Source organism: Podarcis pityusensis, assembly GCF_964106645.2.
Source record: "Podarcis pityusensis genome assembly, chromosome: 8".
Classification (NCBI taxonomy): Eukaryota; Metazoa; Chordata; class Lepidosauria; order Squamata; family Lacertidae; genus Podarcis; species Podarcis pityusensis.
In genome coordinates, this window is record NC_138033.1 from 47,844,633 (window position 1) to 47,868,658 (window position 24,026).

The 24,026-nt window shown below is 41.8% G+C and overlaps 1 protein-coding gene across 14 annotated transcripts in view; it reads left to right on the plus strand.

Annotated features, from left to right (window-relative positions):
- Nucleotides 1–24,026, plus strand: part of ZFHX3 (zinc finger homeobox 3) — a 350,144-nt gene that overhangs the window by 132,419 nt on the left and 193,699 nt on the right. The window contains exon 1 of one of the 14 annotated variants that reach the window (XM_081018492.1): nt 1,182–1,200. The exons of the other annotated variants lie outside the window; for them this stretch is intronic. The gene's annotated coding sequence lies outside the window, so the exon portion shown is untranslated. Of the gene's footprint in view, nt 1–1,181; nt 1,201–24,026 lie in introns of those variants that run through there. 14 annotated transcript variants of the gene reach the window in all.

Here is a 24,026-nt window from a genome sequence, read left to right on the forward strand (position 1 = left end):
CTCCCAATGGCACACTCATCTGTTATGTCTTGGACAGATGGATGCCAATATACATGCAACATAGATAACATAAGGTTAACTAGGCAACTTACAATGAATAAGTACAAAAGCAATTTAAATAAAAAATGAGACATAAAACCATAACACCCAAAGGAACATAAATAAATACAACAAACAATACCTCACCACACATCCCAGAATATTAAAAAATGGAACTTGCATGTCAACCAGAGCTCTTCCCATATCCAGATACTGTTTCACCTCCATCTGTGCTATGCTTGGGAAAAGGTGGAAAAAATTCTATAAGTTGTTGCCTATAAACTCTTCATGAGTGAAAAATGAGAGATGCTGGAGCTGTAGACAGTTCACTAAGTTTCGCTGACTGATGGATCAGCAAACTTGGGAGAAAATCAAAATTATTTGCAAACAACGTAACTTGAAGTCTACATAGAGAATAGTTAAAAGATGTCAAAACCAAACAGTTAGCATCATAAAATAAAAGTAGATACTACAAGCTGCAGCATGTCACAGCTTTCAGGTAGCACAGCTCTGCAAAAGCACAAAAGGCCTTCAGTATCGGGTAATGAGGTGCAGCTAGTTACATTTAAGAAAGAACACCAAGACCTACTTGAGAACTCCGCCCTTTCTTCCCAGGGCAGTTGGGATTTAAACTGCTTTTTCCCATAGCCGGGGTGGGGGAGGGGAAAGGCTTCCTTGTCTGTTCCCTTCCTCCTCCCAAAAGCTTCCTTGTCTGTTCCCTTCCTCCTCCCAAAAGCTCCCATCAGTGAAAGAGAAACAAAAAACCATATCAGGCCAAAACAAGCTTGAGCACCATGAGAAATCAAGGCTACCAGAATGGCATTTGACACTGTCAGGCTGCAGCTGAAGAACAAGGGAAACGTTTTCGTACGACTGTCACTGACCCACAGGCCCTCACTCCTAACCTTGCTCTCCCACATATGTTTCTCATTTCCTTGCTTATAGCTGGCCCAAGCTAATGATCTGTGTTTTGGCAGCCATCCCATGCTTGGCATACTGCCTGCCTTGTTCTCATTGTCCCAGCTACTTACAAAACCTCTGCCCCACCCTCTCTCTCTGCAGCCCATGCCTATTCTGCACAGCTACCATCTTGAATGCTGTCTCTGCCACCCAAACATATCCCATCAGTAACAGCCTGAAGAAATTGCCCATGGGTGAGGGGTGAGTTAAACACAAAAACAGTGGAAATCCAAACAAATCAGCCCAGCAGAGTCTTGCTGCTATAAATACTGAGGAACACAGGCTATTTTGAGGGATGGTGGCATGGGAAAGTTCTGTCTGGAATCTCAGATCTAGCAGAGGAGACAGTTATTTCCAGTGGACATGGGAAGAGGGACTAACTACTCAGAGTAAGATGGGAGAGGGCATCAAACTTCCTGACTGAAATAGGAATCCAATATGATAACAGATATGATTTCTGTCTCCATAATCAATGAAAGGCTGACAGGGATTAGGTGTTTAACTTTCAACTTTTAGGTAACAAGGCAAGAAGCAAATAATTAAGCTTTAGTCCCTCATTATTAGTAGATCTTTCTATCAAACCAAACAGATTTCTCATATGACTGCCCCTGTAATTTGTCATGCACTATTATGGTGTGAGCCATTATTGACTGATGGTCCTGGGCTGATATCAAGCAATGCAAGGCATAGCACAATTCCCTTTCATGTGCAGTACAAAATGTTAGTGTGGGTGCAAAATGTTCCCACTCACATTTTAGGTGGTTAAGAAGCTTCTCTTGGATGCTCATGTGTGCTTGTACATGGACGGGGATCTTCATTTCATGGGCCACATTATAGCTTTCCAAGATCTGTACCCCCTGCTTTATAGCCATTAGGTCCTGTTCATGTATTAGAGAATAAATGAGGGGATTATTGATTAAAATGCTTGATAAAATACGTTCAGGAATATTCCCTCATGTGAACCTACCTGGGTTTTGAGATACAGTATTCAGGGGAAGCCCATCTCCCTTCTCAGTGGTTACTCCCAGACTTTGAAACTCCCTCTCTAAAAAAGCTAGACTGGCTCCCTCCTTGCTGTTCTTTCACTGGCAAGTGAAGTCTTTCTTGTTCCAACAGGGAATTGACTGCTTTTAATGAGAGGGCTTGTGCTGTTTTTATTGTAATTATTGGTATGTTTTAAACAGATTTTATGTATGCCTGTAGTTTCTATCAATGTTTAATTGTGTTTTAATTATTGATGTTTCTATGTTTTTAGCAGTTCTTGTTTTTATCTGTAAGTCACCTTGAGCCCATCAGGGGAAAATAGTGGGAAATACATACATACATACATACATACATACATACATTGCTTTTTCTTCTAAAAAAATGTTTAGGGCTTCTCTAATTTTCCTACTCATATTGAAATAATATCCCTCAATGGGGCCAAACTTAGATTCACAAAATGTTTAGGGGTATTCGTACCCTACGTCCCCAAAGAAAAAAAGCGCTTCATGCATACATGCATAGATACAAACAAACAAACAAACAAACAAACAAAACCATTATTATCCACATCAAGGCTATGTGTAGCTCCTCCACCCAGCCTGGTCTTTGATAGTTCACTCAGCAGGTTGTCAGTATTAAGAAAGAATGAACCCTCTGAAGATGTTTTTAAGGCGACCTTCATACTGAGTGTTCTGGGTGCAACAGTAACCATGGATATATTTATTTAGGCATTTATCCCCATCTTTTATCCAAAAGGGTTCTCAGAGACTTACAAGCCTGACCTAAATCTGTGCTAAGATGGTCCCTGCCCTAAGGCTCACATGCTATACAGACATGACACAAAAGGGAAAAGTGATGAGAGGGAGAAGGGAAAAGCAGGCTCAAGCACAAGTTCTTAAAGTGCTAAAAATATGATGCCTGTTCTGGAGGTTGCAAAGTTTTAAACTGCATCCTAACATGTAGAGATGGAGTATATGTCATCTTTTTCATTTCTACATGTTATTCTGCTGTTAAGGACACAATTGCTGGGTAGTTTAAAAGTTGGGAACCAAAACTGGAGTTATGGCAGGAAAAATGCAGATTTAAAACCCAGAACTGGCATCTACATGGTTAAAATATCATCACATTTCATCCATCTTAAATTTCCCATAAACATTCAACAAAGCAATTTCACTCAATCACACGTATTAACTACTTAAATTCTCCTCTCCAAGGATGTGGATTGTTATTTTATGCCAAATGTGCTGTAATTAAGTTTGACATAAGCACATGGATTAAATATGTGGTTTGGGGGACAAATGGCAGATTTTTTTCTCTCTCTCTCTGTTGTTATGGCCATATGGAGAATGCAACCAGATAATGGATAGATTTCCAAATATCTCTTTCTTGTTTTTTTTTTGTATAATAATTTAAAAGGCTCATGTTATTGCAGGGGTTGCAGCAGCTCGAGGACCAATTATTTTGAGGTGATTTGAGGTGATTAAAAATGAGGAGAAATAAGATAGGCTTTTCCATTTTACTCAGGAGCACCTTGATAGATGATTTATATATTGCAAGCTTCTGCTACTTAATAATAATAATAAATTTTTATTTATACCCCACCCTCCCCGGCCAGGGCCGGGCTCAGGGCAGCTAACACCAAATATGAATTATAATAAAACGTGATAGAAGAAACAACAAACAAACAAACAATTAAAATACAGCTTAAAATACAGCTTAAAATGCAGCCTCATTTTAGTAGTAGTACTTAAGGTAGGCGATCTCTGTCATAGCAGTGGCAGGGAGAATTTTGACTAGGTACACATTGCTTTGTGCAGGTATTTAGTAAAACTGAATAACTTCACCATAAAGAGCACTCCATTTTACATAGAGTCATTCAGGGCACAGGAATAAGTGAACATACCCTGCCCTTTTATTTGGCTACTGAGATGCCATTTTTATTCCAGGGCCAGCCATGTTATCAGTCTCTGCAATAGGGGGTAGTCCTCCATTACATTGCACCTATCAAGTCAACTACCCTGGCCAAAGACAGATGTTCCTTTATGTTTGGTGCTGGGAAGACAAGGAAATGTTTAGTGGCCAGAAGGCAGGCATCGCTGCAGAGAGATGCTTTTAAGAGATGAGACTCCACAATGGGTAGGGAATGCGGCAGAATATGGGCAAAAGGAACTAACATGGAGATCAGGGTTAATAGCAGGAGTTGTGTGTGCCTCTGGATGGCTGCCTGATAAGGGCCTGCAGGAGTAGGAATTTAATAGGTTCCAAACAGCTGAGGTCAGCTTTGTGCTGTAACCCCAGGTAACATCACCAATGGTAATATCACCAGTAGAGGAGGGTCCAGGTAAATGAGCCTTTTTTTGTGCATTTCTTAATTGTAGGGATCTGTCTCTCACCACTTACTATGCCATGTGCCAATTTGCAAAGATATCTCAGTACTTTGAAATGAACTTTGTTGCTGTATGTCAATAAATTAAATCTTGATTCAGAGAAGCAAGTTGGATTAGGAGAAACATCACATCTCTTCAGCCCTAGAGTTTTGTGACTTAATACATTCTCTATTAACCTATAGACCTTGAGCTGCTTTTATAACCACCACTACAGACAGGGAAGGAGCCCTGGCAGTGTTCGCTATTTTTACATTTGCTCTTGTCTACCTGTCCTCAATCTCCTTCTGCGTATTTCCAGATATCCTATCCTTATTAATTATTGGTTCCCCTTTTTTCATAACTAAATACTGGCAAAATGTCTGAAACAGAGCAGATACGGTGTAACTTCAATTCCTCACAGCAACAGCATACCATTTCTGCCAGTATAATAATAATAATAATAATAATAATAATAATAATAATAGGTTTCTCCAGCCACTCTGGGTGGTTTAAAGGGCTCATCCAACTAAGGGCTCATCCATACTTCCACTTGTCCTGTGCCTAGAAAGTGTGGCTCCAAGTGGTTTGACCTGCACTTTCTAGGCATGGGTCCAAGCAGTTTTCTCCTTGCCCTGCTCCCTTCCCCAGAGAAAACCAACCTTTTAGTCCTAAATTGGAGCAAACGTCCATCTGGAGAAAACCTGAATTGCTGCTTGCTCAAGTTGAATGCTAAAGAGTGGTTTTCCCTGGGGTGGGAAGCAGTGGGACAAACACTAATTTCAACTTTGAATAAACCCATTGAAATTAATGCACTTAAGTTAGGGATCATCCAGACTTGCTTTTGTGCCATGTTTCTAGGCACAGGCCCACACTTTAAAGTTCCATTTTCAAGTGCCTTTTTTAACGCTAGCACTAGCCCATTGAATTGCCATTTGTTCCACTTCAGCATGAAAGAGTGGGTTTTCCTGGTGAAAGAGGTGGTGGTGGGTGGGGAGAGCACTTGGACACAGATCAGGAAAGCACAGACATGTGCCTAGAAAGCACAGGACAGAAGTTAAGTGTGGGTGAGCCCTTTGTCACATCCATCAATTTCAATAGGTCTCCTTTGAGTTATTGTGGGTTGTATTGGATACAACCCACAAACTCCACAGTCAGAGACCACAGTTTAGACAACAGTTGCATAGGACTGAGGTCAAAACTCGGGTCTCCTATCATGCACTCTAGCGCTATGCAATTTTTCAATATATTGGCCAAAATCAGTTTTGAAATCACACTGCGATAATGATTTTGATCCGGCAATATGCAGCAATATATCACTACTTGCTACTCACACGAGGGAGGGCAGGGCAGCCAATTTCAAGGCACCACCGATATTGCACAGTGATCTCAGCCAATAACCATGTTTATCTGAGCTGCCTTCCCTCACGCTGATGGAGAGGCACGGCCATCACTGCTGATCTGAGTTGCCTTTCCTCACTTGAAGGCACTGTGGCACTACCTTCCCCTGGCACTGAGGCAGAGCAGCTTTTCTCAGTCAGCAGGAAAGCAGCAGCAGCCACAGTGGACACTCACTTGATCTCCATGACTGCTCCTTCCCATATTCCCACGCCTGATCTGCACACACCCCATCTGCACGATCTCCGTGACTGCTCCTTCCCTCATCCTCATGCCTGATCTCTAATTTCAGACGTTGTGATATAGTGGAATATTGCGATCTTTAGCTGCTGATACCTCATGATGCTGAAAACCAGATATTGCTCAGCCCTAATGCATACTTAGTTCTCTCAATGGGGAACTTTGATAATGGGAATCTGGAAGAAATGGCCCTTTGCATACAGTGAAACACTTAGCACAATGCAGCCTGTCTTCATAACACTCATAGGAACCTGAGCACATTGCTAACTTTCCCCTTCCTAGAACTGTAGCAGATACATCATCTTGGGACTCCGGACACAAACATACAATAACAACCCTCAATCTCTCCAACAACTGGAGTGCCAGGCAGGCACATACAGAGCTTGTCTGAGGCCCAGGGCAGGACTCTTGTTGGAATAAAGTTATAAACTCAAACAAAAAAGCAGCCAGTGTCTGGTGCCCCCCCCCCCCAGCCAGCTTAGCTCATTGAGCAAAGGGCAAGTATACTTGGCTGCTCACTCCCCTGTATGGGCCTGGTGCCAGGATAGAGCACCTCTTACTAGTAAGCAAGAAAGGGGAAACACTTGCTTCAGAGTAAGGCTGCTGCACCTGTTTCTGAAGTTTCTGACTCCTGGAAAGGCCAAGCTTTGTGCTTAAACATTGCCATGATTGGGTAAACTCATGAACACCTTTGCCTTACAGAAGCACCTTCTGGATGCCTGTAGTCAACAAGTGGATGCACACACAAAGGGATGATTATACTCAGTCACTGCAGTCTCTCCCCCCTCCCTCCATGGAGAGGAGAGGCAGAAGCTGAGCTGTAAGCATAGGCTGCACACTGGGGATGGGGGACAGGGCTGGCCCACCTTGCAAAAAAAAGGGGTGGGGGGAGGTCACATGAGTTGCCAGAGCAAGGGATGGTAAAAAAGGATATTGTAGAGTAGGAAAAGATCCAGAAAAAGGCAGCCAAAATGATCAAGGGGATGGGGCAACTTCCCTATGAAGCAAGGTTACAGGTTTGGGACTTTTTTGTTTGGAGAAAAGGTGAATAAGGGGTGACATGATAGAAATTTATAAAATTATGCAGGATATAGTAAGTGATAGAGAAAAGTATTTCTCCCTCACCCATAACACTAAAATTCATGGGCACCAATTGAAGCTGAATGTTGGAGGATCCAGGACATATAGCGCATAGTTAAATTATGGAATGAGCTTCCACCAGAGGTAGTGATGGCCATAAACTTGAATGTCTTTAAGACTGGATTAGACAAATTCATGGAGGATAAGACGATCAATGACTACTAGCCATGATAGCTGTGCTCTGCCTCCATAGTCAGAAGCTGTATGACCCAATTTCCAGTTGCTAAAAACTGCAGGAGGGGAGAGTACTATTGTTTGGCCACTGTGAGAATAGGATGCTGGGCTAGATGAGCCACTGGCCTGATCCAGCAAGGCTATTGTTATATTCTCGTGTGTCCAAAATGACTGGTTGGTTCCCATCTTTCTCCTTGGTGTAGAGGGGCCCCCATCTTGCCTAGCATCAGTTTGTAGCCTGTATTCAATGCTAGGGCCTCCAGAAAATGAATACCTAGCTCTGCTATAAAACTTAGCCAGTTGTTGCAGGGCCTTGCTGTGACAACTTAGCTGTGGAAACATGGCCTGTGGTTCTGAACCCACACCTTGATTTTCTTTCAAGGTGCTGGCTTTTGCCTTGTCACCTTGCTGTGGAAACTATTAATCTCCGCTTGCTTGGGCCAGTGTCCATGCTGTGACTGAGGGGCTAAGGAGCTGCTGTGGTCTTTATGGTGTGGGTTTGAGCTCTGGAAACCCCTTTGCCCTGATACAGCTTGGTTTTCTGCTGGGCATGCCAGCAGGAGTCATTTTGAATTCCTAGACGTTGAATTGAATTGAATTCCTAGACATTGTTGCCAGCATAATCCCCGATTGGTGTGTTTTGTTAATGTTCACACCAACTTGGCAGCAATGAGAAACTCTGGGATGGCATTTAGATATCAACATTGCAGTCCTATCTGTCATAAACAGACAAAATATGATTTCCCAAATTCTACTGGGTTTTGAACTATATTTATTGGTGAACAGAAGATACAAAAAATAAATAGTAATGATTTGTTTAGGAAATGGTTTAATCACATGGAAGACATGGACAGAAAAGATTAACATTCAACAGGCCATTCTGGAAGAAAGATTGTCTAAGTCACTGGGTGAATGGAGAAGTCTATTCCATGGGGAGATCTAGGAGTTAGCTTGGGAAAGTTTATGGCCATCCTCTGTGCCACTATGAATAGCCTTCTGCCACTGCCCTGAACATTCCTTCGTCTGTCCTAAGCTATATGGGAGCTCTACTGGATAGGCAGAGCTCTTGTGAATGCAAGTACTACACAGTCAGTGTTGCTGCTGTGCCTAATAAAATGGGCAAGGAAAATGAGGTGCTGCATCATCAAATCCCTGTGTTGAGTCTGAGATACCAAACACATTTTCCTCATTCGTATTTGGAAAACCTGTTTCTCTCCCAGCCTCATCAGATATCAAGTTACTCTTTTAAAATTATAACAATAATAGTACTACAACAGGGGTGTTAGTAAAAAGAAGCAAACCACACACTTAAAACTGAAAATGAACAAACTCATTTATTTTGATGTTAGTAACATTCTCTTAGGTTTATGCACCTGGTTTCTCTTACTCTTAAATTCAGTCCTTCATGCTGCTCACAAGGCTGGAGGGGCCAGGAATGCCCCATAGCACAGATTGACTAATAAGCTTTCTCAAAATTTGGGGGGTTGCCATGCATTTTTAGGAAAATAAACATTGCTGCTGTGTTTTGGCTGGTTACAGAGCTTTGCACTAATTGGCCTAAGTAACATGTACTGTAGGTAAAGGTTTTTTCTTTGTGTGAGGAAGAACCATTTATGCATTTTTGGATAGGGACACATAAAACAATGATCAAAAATTGTTACCTTGTAATTTCTTGTCTGTGCATTTTATCCTGATGTGATAAATAGTTTTAATAGCTGGCTTGTGGAATGTTCTTATTTCTTGAACTTGGACACAGGTCAGAGTTTGTCTTGTATGTTGAAAACTGAATGTTCCAACACAGCTGAATTTTGATTTATGTTGGTGGCAACTTTCTTATGTGTGGCTTGCTGTTGAGGGAATGATATGATTGCACTGTAAACTTTAGACATTGGTGCCAAAAAACATGAATTGATGAGTACATTTTTGTCCTTTCTTCTTACTTCTTAGTTCTTGCTCTGGTCATTGTGTCATTCTGGTCATTCCAGTCTCAGGGAGAATAGTTCTATTGGTCATTTGTAAGACTCAGCACTCAAGCAGTGCACATCTGCTCCATTTCTTCAAGAGGAAGCTGAGAGGGATGAGTAAGTTTCAAAAACATTTACAGCAGTCTAAAATCCAGACAAATAGATCTAGTTATTTGCAGGGTTAATTTTCCAAGTGTCATAAAAAGTCTTGAACAGTGCTATTTTTCTAGAAAAAGAGGTGATGGAACTCACCATGAACATCTCCCTCATTCTCTTAGAATGGCAATGGCGCCCACCTGAAAGGTGCCAGAACTGAGTTCTGGTGAGTTCTTTTCTGGAAAAAAGTCTTGAAATGTTTTATATGCTCTTATAATATTTTCCTCGAAATGAATGAATATGTGAAGATAGATGCCTAACTCTCCAGGACAGATGGTTGTGTGTGGTACACTCTACAACGAGAATACTCTTCACCTCTTTAGTCACTTCCATTTTCTTCCTCTTCATGTAAAAAGGAAAGGTGAAAGGCTGGCATAGAGTATCAAAAGGTTGGATCCAGAGGTATCCTGCATGAATAGAAAAACAGTCTTACTGTCTTTGTCCAATTTCCCAAGCCTGCTGCAGCTCCTGCACCCTATTGCATTCAGAGGGAGTGTAGGAGATGCTGGAGCGTGGGGGTGGAAGAGGAGTCAGGAAAGCATCATACCACAGAACTCTGCTTAAACAATCTTCTCTGAATCCAATATAGCAAATCCAAGGGCGTTCCCCAAATGTTTTTTTTCTGAGGAGTGGATTGCTTGCAGGGATCTAGAAAGACCTGAGTTGCCTTTTTGCAAAGCTGTTTTTTGCTTATTGTTTGGAGCCAGACCTTCATTTCCAAAATGGTTTGAAAGAAGCCAGATTTGCCTGTGACAGGACTCTGAGTTAGTGTAGTCCAACTAGCTTGCTGCAACAAATCTCACAAACCAAGCTCCCCTATAATCTTCTTTGAGAACTGCATTTGATGTGACCTTACCAAGCCTGTGGCCAGACAAGATCTTTGAACATCTCCTCAGAACTACCATGATAAGCTCTTTGATTACCCAGCTCGACTGGATCCCCAACCCCCACCCTCCTCCTCAGCACATCCCTTCTTCATGCACAGGCAGCTTTAGGGGTAGACCTGCCTCCGCCCCTTTTCATTTTCCTACAGTGTTCTAAATCTCAAGTCACAGTTAACCCAAATCCAGATTTATTTAGGATTTATCTACTTTATTAATTCCTGTTGTGTTGTGCAAAAGTGCTGAAGGATTCAGATTGCCTATAAAATTAAAGAGAGCTTTTCCAAAATGAAGTATAATTTTAAAAACATTTTTGTTAGCCAAAGCTCAGAATACAGCATTTTAAAGGCTACTTTGGTTGGGAATTGGCCATAATAATTTGATTTTTTTTCCTTCTAGTAAATACGCTATCAGGCTGTTTCATGAATTAATCAGGGTTTAATGTAGATTTAAACATTTACAATGCAGAATAATTTGGGTTGAAATAATCCCCCTTGATAAAGCTAGAAAGCCCCCACAACTGTCACCATCTCTGACAGCCAGGCATCTAGACCTTGAATATGCAAATCACAAGAAGAAAAATGTGAGCAAGACTTAAGATGGTGCTTCATTTCTACATCTTTGTCAGTTAACTGCTGGCACTAAGTGAGTATTAGAACAATTCTGAAAAGCAACTAAATACCAACTGAAGCCTGTTCTAGATGGTGAACAGGGAGGCATCTGATTCTGCTCCTGGAGCTGCTCCTCTTCAAATAGATCATTTGTGTCATATGATGTTCATCTGTTGCTGAGATTCTTTTCTGCCTTTACAACACTGTTGGGTTCCATGGAGACCCTTTGGGTTTTTAGTTCTCTGGCAGACACTGGCACAGAGATCACCATTTTATATTGACATGGGCCCTTACTGTCCACACCAGGCATATTTGTCATGTGGTTTATTTAAATTATTTATTTGTATAAAAATTCCCTACCAACTATATTTTTTTAAAAGGATGGCAATGAATAACATAAAATCAACAATAATAAACAATAATAAAACTATATCAACAAAACTAACATAGAATACTTCATAGATCAGATTAGTACATCAACATAACTTACTGTACTAATGCAGATACCCCTCGGGGAATGTCTGGGTAAAAAGAAGAGTTTTAAGCAGGAGCCTAAATGCCTGCTTGATATTCATTGGGAGTGCATGCCAAAAGGAAGGTGCTTCCACTCTAAAAGCTTTGGTCTCAGTGGACATAAGAGGGCATTCAGGAGCATACTGTACTTCTAGGAGTGTCTCTGCTGAGGATCAAAGTGACTGGACTGGGCTATAGAAGGTAGCAAATCCTCAGAGGTAATCTGGTCCTAAGTTGTTTAGGGCTTTGTACAGCCAGTGTACCTTTTTGTCAGTAGGGCATCTCCGTATAACTACGCTAGTTGTAGCTTCTGGACCACCTTAAGATAAGCCCCACATAGAGCACATTGCAGTAATTCAATCTGGAGGTTACCAATGCCTGGAATATCGTTGGTCAGCTATCCTTATCCAGGAACAGATGTAGCTGTCACAGCAACCAAAGCAGAAAGAAGGTGCTTGTAGCTGCTGAAACTCCTCGGGCCTCCAGTGATAGAGGTAGATCAAAGAGCATCCCCCTGCTATGTACCTGCCCCTTTAGAGAGAGTGCAACCCCATCCAGAACAAGCAACTGACATATTTCCTGGGCCCAGGAACTGCTTACCCACAGAGTTTCTGTAGATTCAAGCTCCTTTTATTGGCCTGCTTCTAGACACCAGTACAGTTTCTGCACAGCTACACTAGCTTCAATATGGAGAAAGAGAGTTGAAGAGATGCGTGTCATCAGCACACTAATGACACAATGCTCCAAATACCTTCATTACTGCTCCCAACAGCTTTGTATAAGTGTTAAAAAGCATTGGGGATAAAATCGTGCCCTGCAAAACCGCGTAGCATAACTGTTGGGACTGACAAACACTTCTCCAATTATATAATATGGAGCCAACCCTGGAGATAGAAAAAGAACCACTGTAAAACAGTTTCCCTAATAGCTGGCCCAAAATGATACCACGGTCAATAGTAACAAAAGCCAGAGAGAAGAGGAAAAGCAAAGTAATATTCTCATTGACTCTCTTTCAATGAAGGCAATCCGTCAGGGTAACCAAGGCTGATTCAGTCCCAAAACTAGGTCTGAACTAGAATGGAATGGATGTACGCAATCAGTATCATCCAAGGGTGTTTGTAGTTGCCCCACCACCCTCCTCTCAATTGCGTTAATCAAAAACAGAGTATTTGGGACTGGGCAGTAGCTATCACAAACCAATGGGTCCAGGATGGGCTTTAGGCTGGCCATACTGCTGCTTTTTGAAAGGCAGCAGGGACCACCCTCTTGCACAAACACACATTAATCACATTCTGGATCCAACTGACCATACCCTGCTGGCTTGATTTCTTCAGCAGTGTGGGGCAGGGATTCACAGGACATGATGCTGGGTGTATTACTGCACCTTGTACATGTCATCAGATTGTGTCAGCTGAAACTCATCCCACAACATGGGGTAAGATTAAATACAGGCAGGGGCTATTCATCCACTTGGTCACTCTGGGATGTTAAAGATATACATAAGAAGAGCCTCCTGGATCATGCCAACGATTCGTCTAGTCCAGCATTCTGTTCTCACAGTGGCCAACCAGGTGTCAGTGGGAAGCAAAAAAGCAGGACCTGGGCACAGCAGCACTCTCCCCTCCTCTGGTTTTCAGCAGCTGGCATGCAGATGCATACTGCCTCTGACAGTGGAGGTAGAACATAGTTATCGTGGCTAGTAGCTGTTGATAGCCTTATCCTCAGTGAATTTGTCTAATCCACTTTTAAAGTCATCCAGGTTACTGGCCATTATTACTTCTTCTGGAAATAAATTCCATAATTTAAGTATGTGCTCTGTGGAAAAATCTCATCCGGAAAGCTCCCCAACTTTGGAACATTAATTAAAGTTATATCCAGCCAAGCCATGTCTTCCAGGTGTCCTTCAGAAATTCTGCCCTTAAAAGCTATGTAAATGCCCTGCATTATGGATTGTAGACAGGATCTTATCTTTACCTTTACCGACAGGATCCTTCTGACATTAATAAGATTGCAGAATTCATCAGTAGTTCGGTAGCTACCTGTGGGTAGCAGATTGTCTTAAACAATCCACCCTCCACCCAATAGAATGCATGCTGTCAGACCATACATAAGTTCAAAAGTTCTCTGGACAGCAACAGGTAAAGCCATCAATGCATATGGCCATACACCTCAGTTTTTTATAGAATTGTAGAGTTGGAAGTAACTGTGAGGATTTTGTCAACAATATGACTATTTATTGGGTTCAGGATACCTTGGACAGAGGGAAGCACCTTGGAAGAAAGATAGAATAAAAATGCAGTAAAGTAATAAAATAGCTTGCTATTCAGCCAAGTGGAATAGTGGTGATGCAGATTTTGAGATTCTTTATATAAGGAGTAACCAACCATTTATTCATTTATGTTTATTTGTTGGATTTATATTCCAGCTCCCTAATAGAAGGGAACTAAAAGTATCGTATAAGGGGTTCTTAGACAGGCTGTCTTCCAGGCACTGACCAAACCCACACCTGGTCATGCCCTGAGATCGTTAATAAATGTCATTGTACAGTCAGTCAATGAACTGCTTTTCAGATGGTTATCAACTACAGAACTCATCCTTTTACAAAATCAAGATGTCTTTTTCTGCTACAAGCCACTTCCATCACTTCTGCAACTGGCAGTTTTCCAATAAAGCCAATATCCCCAACCCCAGAGGAAGTTCATCAGTGGGAAGTGGGCACTGTCTGTTTACTCCAGCAATTTGACAACAACATTAGCTTACACTTTATTAGCAGACTACTACACCTTGATCCCTGACCCTGGCAGTGACCACAGATAGCCTACTAGATAGATGCCGATAATTTGAAGCAAACTGGTAACATTTTTAAGGCCAGATATCACAACCAGCAGGCACTGGATAGTTTTAAAAAGGAATGCTCTGTACATTTTGTAAAAAAAACCACGAACAGGAGATTAAGCCATCTGAGCAGGACCTTCTTTATATGGGATTTTCAGGCTAAGATTTGCTTGGCATTTGAGGCAATGACTAGGGTGCCTTACCCTGAAGCTGTTTAATGTGGATGATCTCATGACTGGAGTAGCTCTTGGGTGGCTTGGTTACTTTGAGTGCCTGCACTTGAAAGTGGTGGTGAAAAAGCCTTGCATGCAGATCCTTTGGTGCCAGGTCTCTGTGATTTCCCACTTTACCAGGCTGTATCCTTGCAACCTGTATGGAGCTTTCTCTCCTGGAGCCAGAAAGGCATTTCCCATCAATAAAAGCATTAGCTCACTAAACAGTCTGATAGCTTTGCTTCTTTGGATTAACCCTTTGGGAGCTAGGATTCCTTCAGACTTGTAAAGATATTGATCACAGATCATGTTTGCTTTTTGTGTGCGTGAGCACATAGGTATGTGTGTGTGTCTCTCTTCCTTTCTCTCTTTGTGGATAGTTTCAGATAGTCAGCACTTCTGCTACTTGAGAAAAGGAGGGTTGTGCAACTTCTGTGGTTAAACGGACAGGGAGTGTGGACATCATATTTCTTTGAAGAGACTATTTGGACCCTTAGCCTCAGGAGTAACCTGTTGATTATTTTCAGGGGCAAATGATTATTTCACCTGGGTCAAAGACCCAGTTTTGTACACACACACCCCATGTATGTATTTGTGTATACACACAGGCTAGGAGCCTCAATGGCACCCTTCTGGAAGCTTCACCCGGGGCAAAAACCTGGCTACCCCCCAATAGCTATGGCTATGATTATTTGTTTAGGTATTACAGTATTTATTTATTTAATATTTTAATTACATTTTTTAAAAAATAGTTGTTAGTTTTGGACTAAGATCTTGGACACCAGGGTTCAAATCCACATTAAACCATGAAACTCAGCAGGTGACCTTGGTCCAGTCATTGTCTCTCAGTTTAACTTCTCTCACAGGGTGGTTGTGAAGGGGGGAAACCATGTATGCTTGAGCTCCTTGGAGGAAATGTTGGAAACAAATAGTAACTTCAAAACAGCCACCACCACCACCCTAAAAAGGAAAAATCAAAATAAGGAAGAAGGACATGAAGGAGACACATCAAGGTGCTTTTGACCAGATAAATTGGAAATACAAATCTGACCAAATGTTCCCTCATTTTTCATCTTTGCACTCATGCCATTGCTTTGGGTTAGGGTTAAAATTGTTATTGCGTTTGTGGAGATCTGGAATAATTTCCCATACTCCCATCTCCTAAATCAGGATTTCCCAAACTTGGGTCTGCAGCTGTTTTTGGACTATAATTCCCATCATCCCTGACCATTGGTCCTGCTAGCTAGGGATGGTGGGAATTATAGTTCCAAGAAAGCTGGAGTCCCAAGTTTGGGGAACCCTGCCCTAGATGTTCTCTTGTGATTAGTGAGCACTGTTGACTATATGGTATGCAACTGCCTTTTGTTAAGACTGCTTGGAGGAAATGCAGAAAAAAGGCAGTGTGTCTTCTACGGCCACACTGAGACTCTTTGTCCATCTATCCCAGTATTTTCTATTCTGATTGGCAGCAGCTCTCCAGGGTTGTCATTTCAGGCAGAGAGAGGCCTTTCCCATCACCTGCTATCTTTTTAACTGGTGACGTCCTGGACCATCTTCTACATGTAAAACAACTGCTCTGCTAGTAAGTTATGCTCCCTCCCAGCGTTTGTTTTTTTTAAGTGTTCTAAGGAACAGGTACAGAAAGACCTGGGAATATTTGAGAGGGCTGCAAGTGATTTACAATTTTTATTTAGTGTTTCTTTTACTATTTTTATTTATTATGTTATTTATATTGATAATCAGTGTAGACACCTCCCGTGAGACTGGTTGAACCACTTTTGATCTACCACAGAGGGATGTCATCTATTTCAGTATTACTTTTTAAAAAAAGATTTGTCTAAGAAGGTTTTCTTTCTACAGAGGAACAGTAGCAGACATGCCTATTGGGGTGCAGATGGATCATGAGAGATTAATTGGTGAAATAGAATCCCACCCAAACTGTACCAAACTGATCTGGGGAAGATTGCACTTCAAAGTGCTGATTTCCAGTAGCAGAATTTCTCTTGGGATACAGTAGAACTTTGCACCCAAAAGTGAAGGCTTGAAGGTCTTGACCTTGAATGAGTTCTCATTAGGAAGGGGGCACTGCCCAGGATGGGGAATTAGAAAGACAGAAGGAAAGCGGGGCAAGGTCACCACATAATGAAGTGGTCAGCATTGGATTTCTGTCAGTCACACTGGTTAAGCATACAATTGAGTTCAGCAAGACCCATTAAGGAAGCAGTAGTAGCAGACCCAAGAGTGACTGAGACGATTTAAAACCAGGAGCCTGATACAGTCATGAATCTTCCACCCAGAGTCTGAGAAAGCATATGGCTGTAAAAGATCCCCACACTATTCCTAGTCTTTGGAATCAGGACCCAAGTTTCCTAAGTCTGCATGATCAATGCCTATGTTCAGTTTTAACACCTAATTCTGTAAAACTGTCCACTTAATAGAAATCTTGTTTGTTTGTGAGAAAACGAGAGAGAGAGAAAGAAAGAAAAGTTAACTTTACTCAAGTCAGAAGAGAGACTTCAGCAAGTGCAGATTACAGAAGAACCCAGCAATTAACTAATTGGGAAGAAAACTGAATATGTCCATTTTCATTTTCCAGTGCATGTAAGAAGATCGGTTCCCAATGGGGAAGAAGGGAGAGAAAATGTGATGATGAATGCTTAAATGTGTATATAATGTGTAAATTATATACATTCTATACAAAACACAGTTTGATTCCTGGTTTTATCCCTGATGTTCTGTAGCAAAATTTTACTTTTACAGGCTTGCAAGTTAAATGTTAGAACTGTGCAGCAATATCTGTGCTACTCTTTGTGGCCAAATTATACTCCTTCCACAGTGCCTCATTTGCTTCTTCCACTGCCCCTGGGATATGCAAGTTTCATCTCTGCTTAGTGAGCTTCCTCCTCACTTGAACCACACCTTGAATGCTTGAATGCTTGTTTCTCAGAGGTCAGGTCTGTTTGGGTCTCACCATTGCTCAATCGCCAGAACTTTAAGAAAAGGTAGATCAGCTCTCTCGCTGTGTGTGTGTGTGTGTGTGTGTGTGTGTGTGTGTGTGTCTGTGCACATATTTATTACTCTGGAATCTTTACTTTGTGCCTTCCATCCCAGAAAAAATCCTGCAGATGCCCCTGGTCCCATGCTGTTTGCTACCTTTCAGCTTCTTCCCTCTGATATACGCAACAGCAAGGTTTTGCTTAGCAGATTGTGTGGAGCCTACGTCTTTCTCATTCTGCTCAACTGGCCATCACAACTCTTTCTGTGATCTCATCTGTCGATGCCCAGCTCTTGCTTGATGTCTCACTTCCGGAACAGAGGGAAGGCTCTGCCCCCCAAAATATTTAGTTAGCAGCTATTAACTTAAGTGGAATTGACTTTTTATCGGCTTTCCTCTGTATGACTGCCACCAGCGAAGGCAGTTTCCTCCTTTCCTCTTCTCCGCCTGTCAGTTCCCTCTACATTCCTATCGGCAGCCTTTAGCTCTGATCAATACTAACCACTGTGTAACAGCTCACGCACGGCTGCTTTAGTTCGCATCGATCAGACCTCTCTTCCAACAGGTAGCTGGCTCTTTTGAGGCAATGACTTGAGATAACTTCAGGCTAATTCATTACAGAGGATTTTAGGGAGGCCCCATGCCCTGTTTTGGAGAGAAACACAGATATCAGAAACGGAGAACAATGTCCCCTGTGCTTGAGATTCTGTATTTCCTTCCCCTTTCTTTTAGAATTGTAAGTGTAATCCAAATAATGGCATAAATCATCTCGGCAAAACAATTAGTTTTCAATGGCATGGCTTTGGCTTTTGCCAAGCTGAAGGCCAAATTTTATTTAGAAATCTTCAGGGTAGGACCTCCTACCAGTTCTGCTCATCTTTTCTGACCCACATCCACAGTATTCTCCAGAGTTGCTTCTTGTCCTTGTAATTGGCACTTTAACACTAACTAACTAGAGCAGAGGGGTGATGCTGCTCAAGACCAGCATCACACAAGTGCGGAACTTAGTTTGTCAAAGAGCAGCTTGTTTTTGACAGCAGCCAAGGACCAAGCTACCTTAAATGCTTTCCCACAGGTACACTTTTGTTTCTGCTTAGACTTTTAGGATTGAGAAGTTAAATATGAAAGTATACAAACCTGACACTTGTATATCTGCTCTCAATAAGCTTGTTAAATATTCCACAGATCAATATGTCCACCCACTTCCAGAACTCACAACCCAAAAGGGGAAGCAATTCTCACATATGTCGCTGCCTTTTCCAGGCGAGGACAGAGGGCTGCAGGGCAGTTGAGGTTGTTACAGAATTCCCAATGAAGGGAGTGTTTATTATTGTAGAAGGTTTGATGCAGTCCCCAAAAGGAGCTAATCAACAAGTAATAAGACCTCAAGAGAGCAATTTAGAAACCTCAGCTTTAACTCTCTTGTAGCTGTAGCTAAGAGAGTAATGGTTGCTCCTGCTTTTGGCTGTGCAGCACAAAATGTAGTCATTCTTTCATTTTTACCCCACCTTTCTTCTGCCTTGAAATCCAATGCAGTATATGATGTTATCTGTCTAGCCCAGGACTGTCTCCTGTGGGTGGCAGTGGCTCTCCAGAGTCTTTGGCATAGAGTCTCCTGGCACCTGCTGCCTGAGACACTCTCCAGACCACAAGAGCAGTTTTAAAGTGAACAACCCTGGCTTTGGCTCTAAGCCTTTTCTATGTTCAGTCAAGGTTCAGTGGATCATCACCAGAAACATTTTGAATTGCATAAGCTGTATTATTGAGCAATAGGTCAAAAAATAATTTTGGGAATGTTGATCTTTATAGCGCATGATGATCAATGTGACAACTTGTGCAAGAGCTACAACACAGGTGACATTTCTTAAGTGTGCATCTAAGATGCTTTAAGTGTACCACATAATGATACAAAAAGTTACTGTGACAAGCATGTGTACCATAACAGGTACATTAATCAGGATTGGCTGCAGCTCCCTGTTATGTTTGTAGCCTAAGTGACAAACCAATGTTTGCCTGTGTGAAACAGTCCTAATTTCTAAAATTTATTGTACTCACAGTGAGCTTATATAATTTGCTTTTCTTGTTCCTTTCATTCTCTCTTCGACTTGCAGTGAATAACTGTCCCTTCTTATTGGTAAAATGAAACAGTCCTGCCCTGCCCAGAAAGATTAGGCTTAATTCAATAGCTTGGGAAGAGGTGATGAGGTAATTATAATGCTGAACCATATCCTGAATGGCTGTGTGCTTAGATCTCACTGATCCTCAAATTGGATAGTCACCCTGAACCTCCTCAGCAGTGGATATGAACTTTATCCAGTGGTTTGGGGAATCTTCTGGCAACACCACTAATATCTGTATTCTTTAGTTCAGTGGTTTCCAGCCAGTGAGCTGTGGACGCCTTGAGGGGCCATGGAATTATTGCAAGAGGTTTGCAAAGTAGCGTTTTTTAAAAATCAGCATAACAGAAGAGATTAATACAATATATGAGTTATCCAACACAAGAATACAATAACTGTTTAAAGTGAATGATATTTATTATACTGATATTGATGGAATCAGCAGCTTATGGAAAATACGTTAGGATCATGCATCTAATAGTTCATATAAGTTAATCAGATGCACGTTAGTGAGTAGATGGAAGTTCATTCCGACTTCATCAGTCTAGTACCTCCTAAGCTGAGAGGTTTCCAAGTGAGTAGATACCCTGAGAATGCTACAAAGAAGCTCATGGTGGCAGATAAGGACAAACTTTTTATTTCCAATGACATTATGCACCCAATTTCACCACCCTTTCCCAAGTACACAGGTGGTGGAAAACTCAGTCCAAAGATGACCGAATGCTTGTTAGGTCACATAACTCTGCCTACCAAGCAGCAGTAAAGGTGGTAAAGAAGAATTACTTTTCTACCTCCATTGTATCCTCAGAGAACCATCCAGCAGAGTTGTTTCAGGTGTTCTATAGGCTAGTTGTACCAGAAGTAGTGGATGGGCCTCTGGAGCACTCAGCAGCATGCTGTGATCAATTTGCACTACACTTTGAGGATAAAGTAACTTAGCTCCATAGTGCCTTCAATGCCACTGTCATTGGTGTTCCAGCTGAGGTGTCCAATGCAGTGCCTTCCTATGCTCTGAGGGATCAATTTCAGTTTATGATGATGTGGACATGACTCTTATAATGCTGCAACTGGCTTCTTGCTCTCTTGACCCCTGCCCATCTTGGCTGGTGAAAGCTAGCCGTGGGGAGTGAGGTTGGCTGGATGTTTCCAGGGTATGGTGAACACATTCTTTACAACACAGTGTGATGCCTACTGCCTTTAAACTGGTGGTAGTGTGTCCACTCCTGAAGAAGCTCACCCCAGATTCCATGGTATATAACTACTACTTCCTGGTTGCAAATACCCCTTTTTGGGGAAGGTGGTGACAAGAATGCTGGCTGTGCAGTTGCAGGAGTTCCTGGAGGATATGAATTATCTAGATCTGTTTCAGTCTGGATTCAGGTGCAGTTTTGGGACTGACTCAGTCTTGGTTGCCCTGTTAAATGACCTGAATCGAGAGTGGGACAGAAGAAGTGTCTCTCTGCTTCTGCCTAATCTCTTGTCTGCTTTGATACCACTACCCATGGTATCCTTATGGACTGGCTCTGTGGGTTGGGTATCAGGGGCATTTTTCTACTGTTGTTCTACTGCTACCTACAAGGTGTTTCCAATGAGTAGCATTAGAAGATAGCTTTTTTGGTTTAATGGTCTTTGCACTACAGTGTACCACTGTGTGCAATCTTGTTCTCAATGCGGTTCTTTCTTTCTATCATCTGTCTATCATCTATTTCAAATTTTGGTTCAACATCTATATGAAGCCACAGGGTGCACTCTTTTGGAGTTGGGAGGCAAAGTGTCATCAGTACAAAGATGACACACAGCTCTACTTCTCCATAACATCTGAGTCAAGAAATACTGTGCAAAATCTGGACCATTGTCTGAGCACAGTTGTGGAGTTGAGATCCAGTAAGCTGAGCTTGAACCCTGGGAAGACAGAAGGATGGAGGATTGGTGGTCCCCATGTCTAGGAGATAGGCCAGTTGCCTGTTCTATATAGGTTTGCACTCCCTCTGAAAGAACATGTTCAGAGTTGGGGAATTATCCTGAATCCATCCTTGTTGCTGGAGGATCAAGGTAGCCTCAGTGACTAGGAGCGCCTTTTACTAGCTATGGCTGGTATGCCAACTATAACCATTCTTGGACAGGAATAGTCTGACTGCTATGATTCACTCAGGACTCTGTTATTACTATGTGCTCTATGTGGGGCTACCCTTGGACCTGGTCTGGAGGCTCTAGCTTATGCAAAATGCTGCAGTTAGACTGTTGATTGGGACAGACTATTGCCAACACATAACTCTGGTGCCTGTATGCTACCCAGCCAGGTTCATTGTTCTTATTTACAAGGCCCATAACAGCTTGGATCCAGGATACCTCAGGGATTGCCTGATTCTTCATATTCCTGTTTGATTACTGAAGTATTTGGGGTAGTCACTGTTGGTGGTCCCCCATGGCTCAGATGCACAGATTGTATCCACAAGGAGCTGCCCATTCAGTATAGTGGGCCTAATTTTATGAAACTTCCTTTCAGTTGAGGTCACACAGGCCCCCTTCCTGTTGAGCTCCCAGTGTTTACTGAATACTTTTTAAATTAAATTTTAATAAGACTATTTTAAATTAAATTCTGATTTTATTGTTTTAACTCATTTTAGTCTTATTGTATTTGGTTTCCTGTATACCACTTGAGATTACTGTGATTAAGTGGTATATAAATTGTTTAAATAAACAAAATAAATAAATGACAAGCAAAGTACCACAATATTTTACAAGGGTGACTTCAGATGCTATGTAAGCATCAGGACACAGAACATTTCAAGTCTTCTACCCTATGTACAGATTTACCACAATCTTCAACCTCTGCTGAAAATGATCAGCTGCAGGTTCCCCTTCCTGGATGCTGTGATGCCTGCTTAGTGCTGCTGTTGCTTATTTTCATATTCTGAATCCTGTGCATTCCCTCATGTGTTCCATTAGCTGCTCCAGATCCTTTTTTGGCTGAAGAGCAGGATTAATAAAAAAAAAAGAAGAAGAAGAAAAAACATCAGCAATCTTGCAGCTAATTGCCAGAGTGCTCCAAAAGCCAATTGAGGTTTCATTCCTGGTCTATACATGAATCCATTCATCAGCTGGTGGGCTGAAAGCTTGTAGAACACCCCATCTATGTTGCTATTTGTGTTTAAATATCATAAACATAGGACTGTACAAAGAACAGGTTTGACAGGTCTCTAGCCAAAGAGGTTTCCAATCTAAAACTTCTTCCATTCACCATCCTTTCCAATAAAGCCTTGTCAATTGTTTTCCTGTATTTTGAATGGAATGGTGTATCCACAATAAGATGCTTGGATTTCCACCAACCGTGCTGGAAGCTGGGGGGACTGTGACAGTGCTGATGCCAGATTCCCTCTTGTTTTGAAGACGACTAACAGAATAGCAGCAAAGCACTGAAAAGGCACAAAATGGCATTTGGCCAGTGCCTATGAATCATAAAATGGGATAATAAAATCATGAAAATAATCTCCAAAAGGCAAAATAAATTACCCAAGTTACTGCTTATTTGCATGTACAGTTTGACAATAGAGCCATAACCATAAATGATTTATGCCTGCTTTAACAATACACTCATTTTACTGAAAGGTGGTCAGCACTAAGACTTCTGTGGCATGGTGCCATTTGTTGACAGGCTAATGTTTCAGCAGCAATACATTAAATTATGAATATCACTATCCTAACATGGAAGGTTATTGGCTCAATATGCTTAATTAACCCAGCCTGAACTATGCCCACAAGCCAGTGTGGACCATCCCTGCAGTGCTGGAATAGGGGACAAAGATTAGAAGGGTAAGAACTCACTTCAGCTTTTATGCAATGAGACCTTAAAAGCTGAGCAGTCCTCAGATGCTCTTCCAGGGACAGTTGGGCTGTATTTTTCAAGTTGGAGCCTGTCCATAGCTGAGTCCTTATTGATAAAACTGCAAATAAGAGGAGACAGTTATTGGATGTCTCAAGTAAGAAGTAGCAGAAGGGCTATAAACTAGGCTGAGGGGCTCCAGGAGGCGCAAAAGGGTGGCTTATCTGGGCCACAACCTGGTAAGGAGATGAGTGGCTCTGCTAATAACATTAGCAGGGATTTTTTTGCATGCATCCTAACTGGAAGAATCAGACACTTACCACTTATGGCACCAAAACTTACCTTTTATTCAGTATTTCATAAAATGGAATAAAATTCTGAATCATTGGTCCCTTAATTCAGATTTTGCAAATTGTGCAATGCTTTCAGATTACTGAGGTTCTTGCCTACAACTGCTTCCTTCCTACAGTGCTGGAGCACAAAACATACTCTATTGACTTTTAGACTCTCCTTTCCATATTCTGCATGCTGTTAAACCCCATCAATATCTTCTTCCTGGGTGCTGCACTAGCTGGCTCCCATTGTATGTCCTTTCAGAGAAATATTTTTTCACAGGGAATG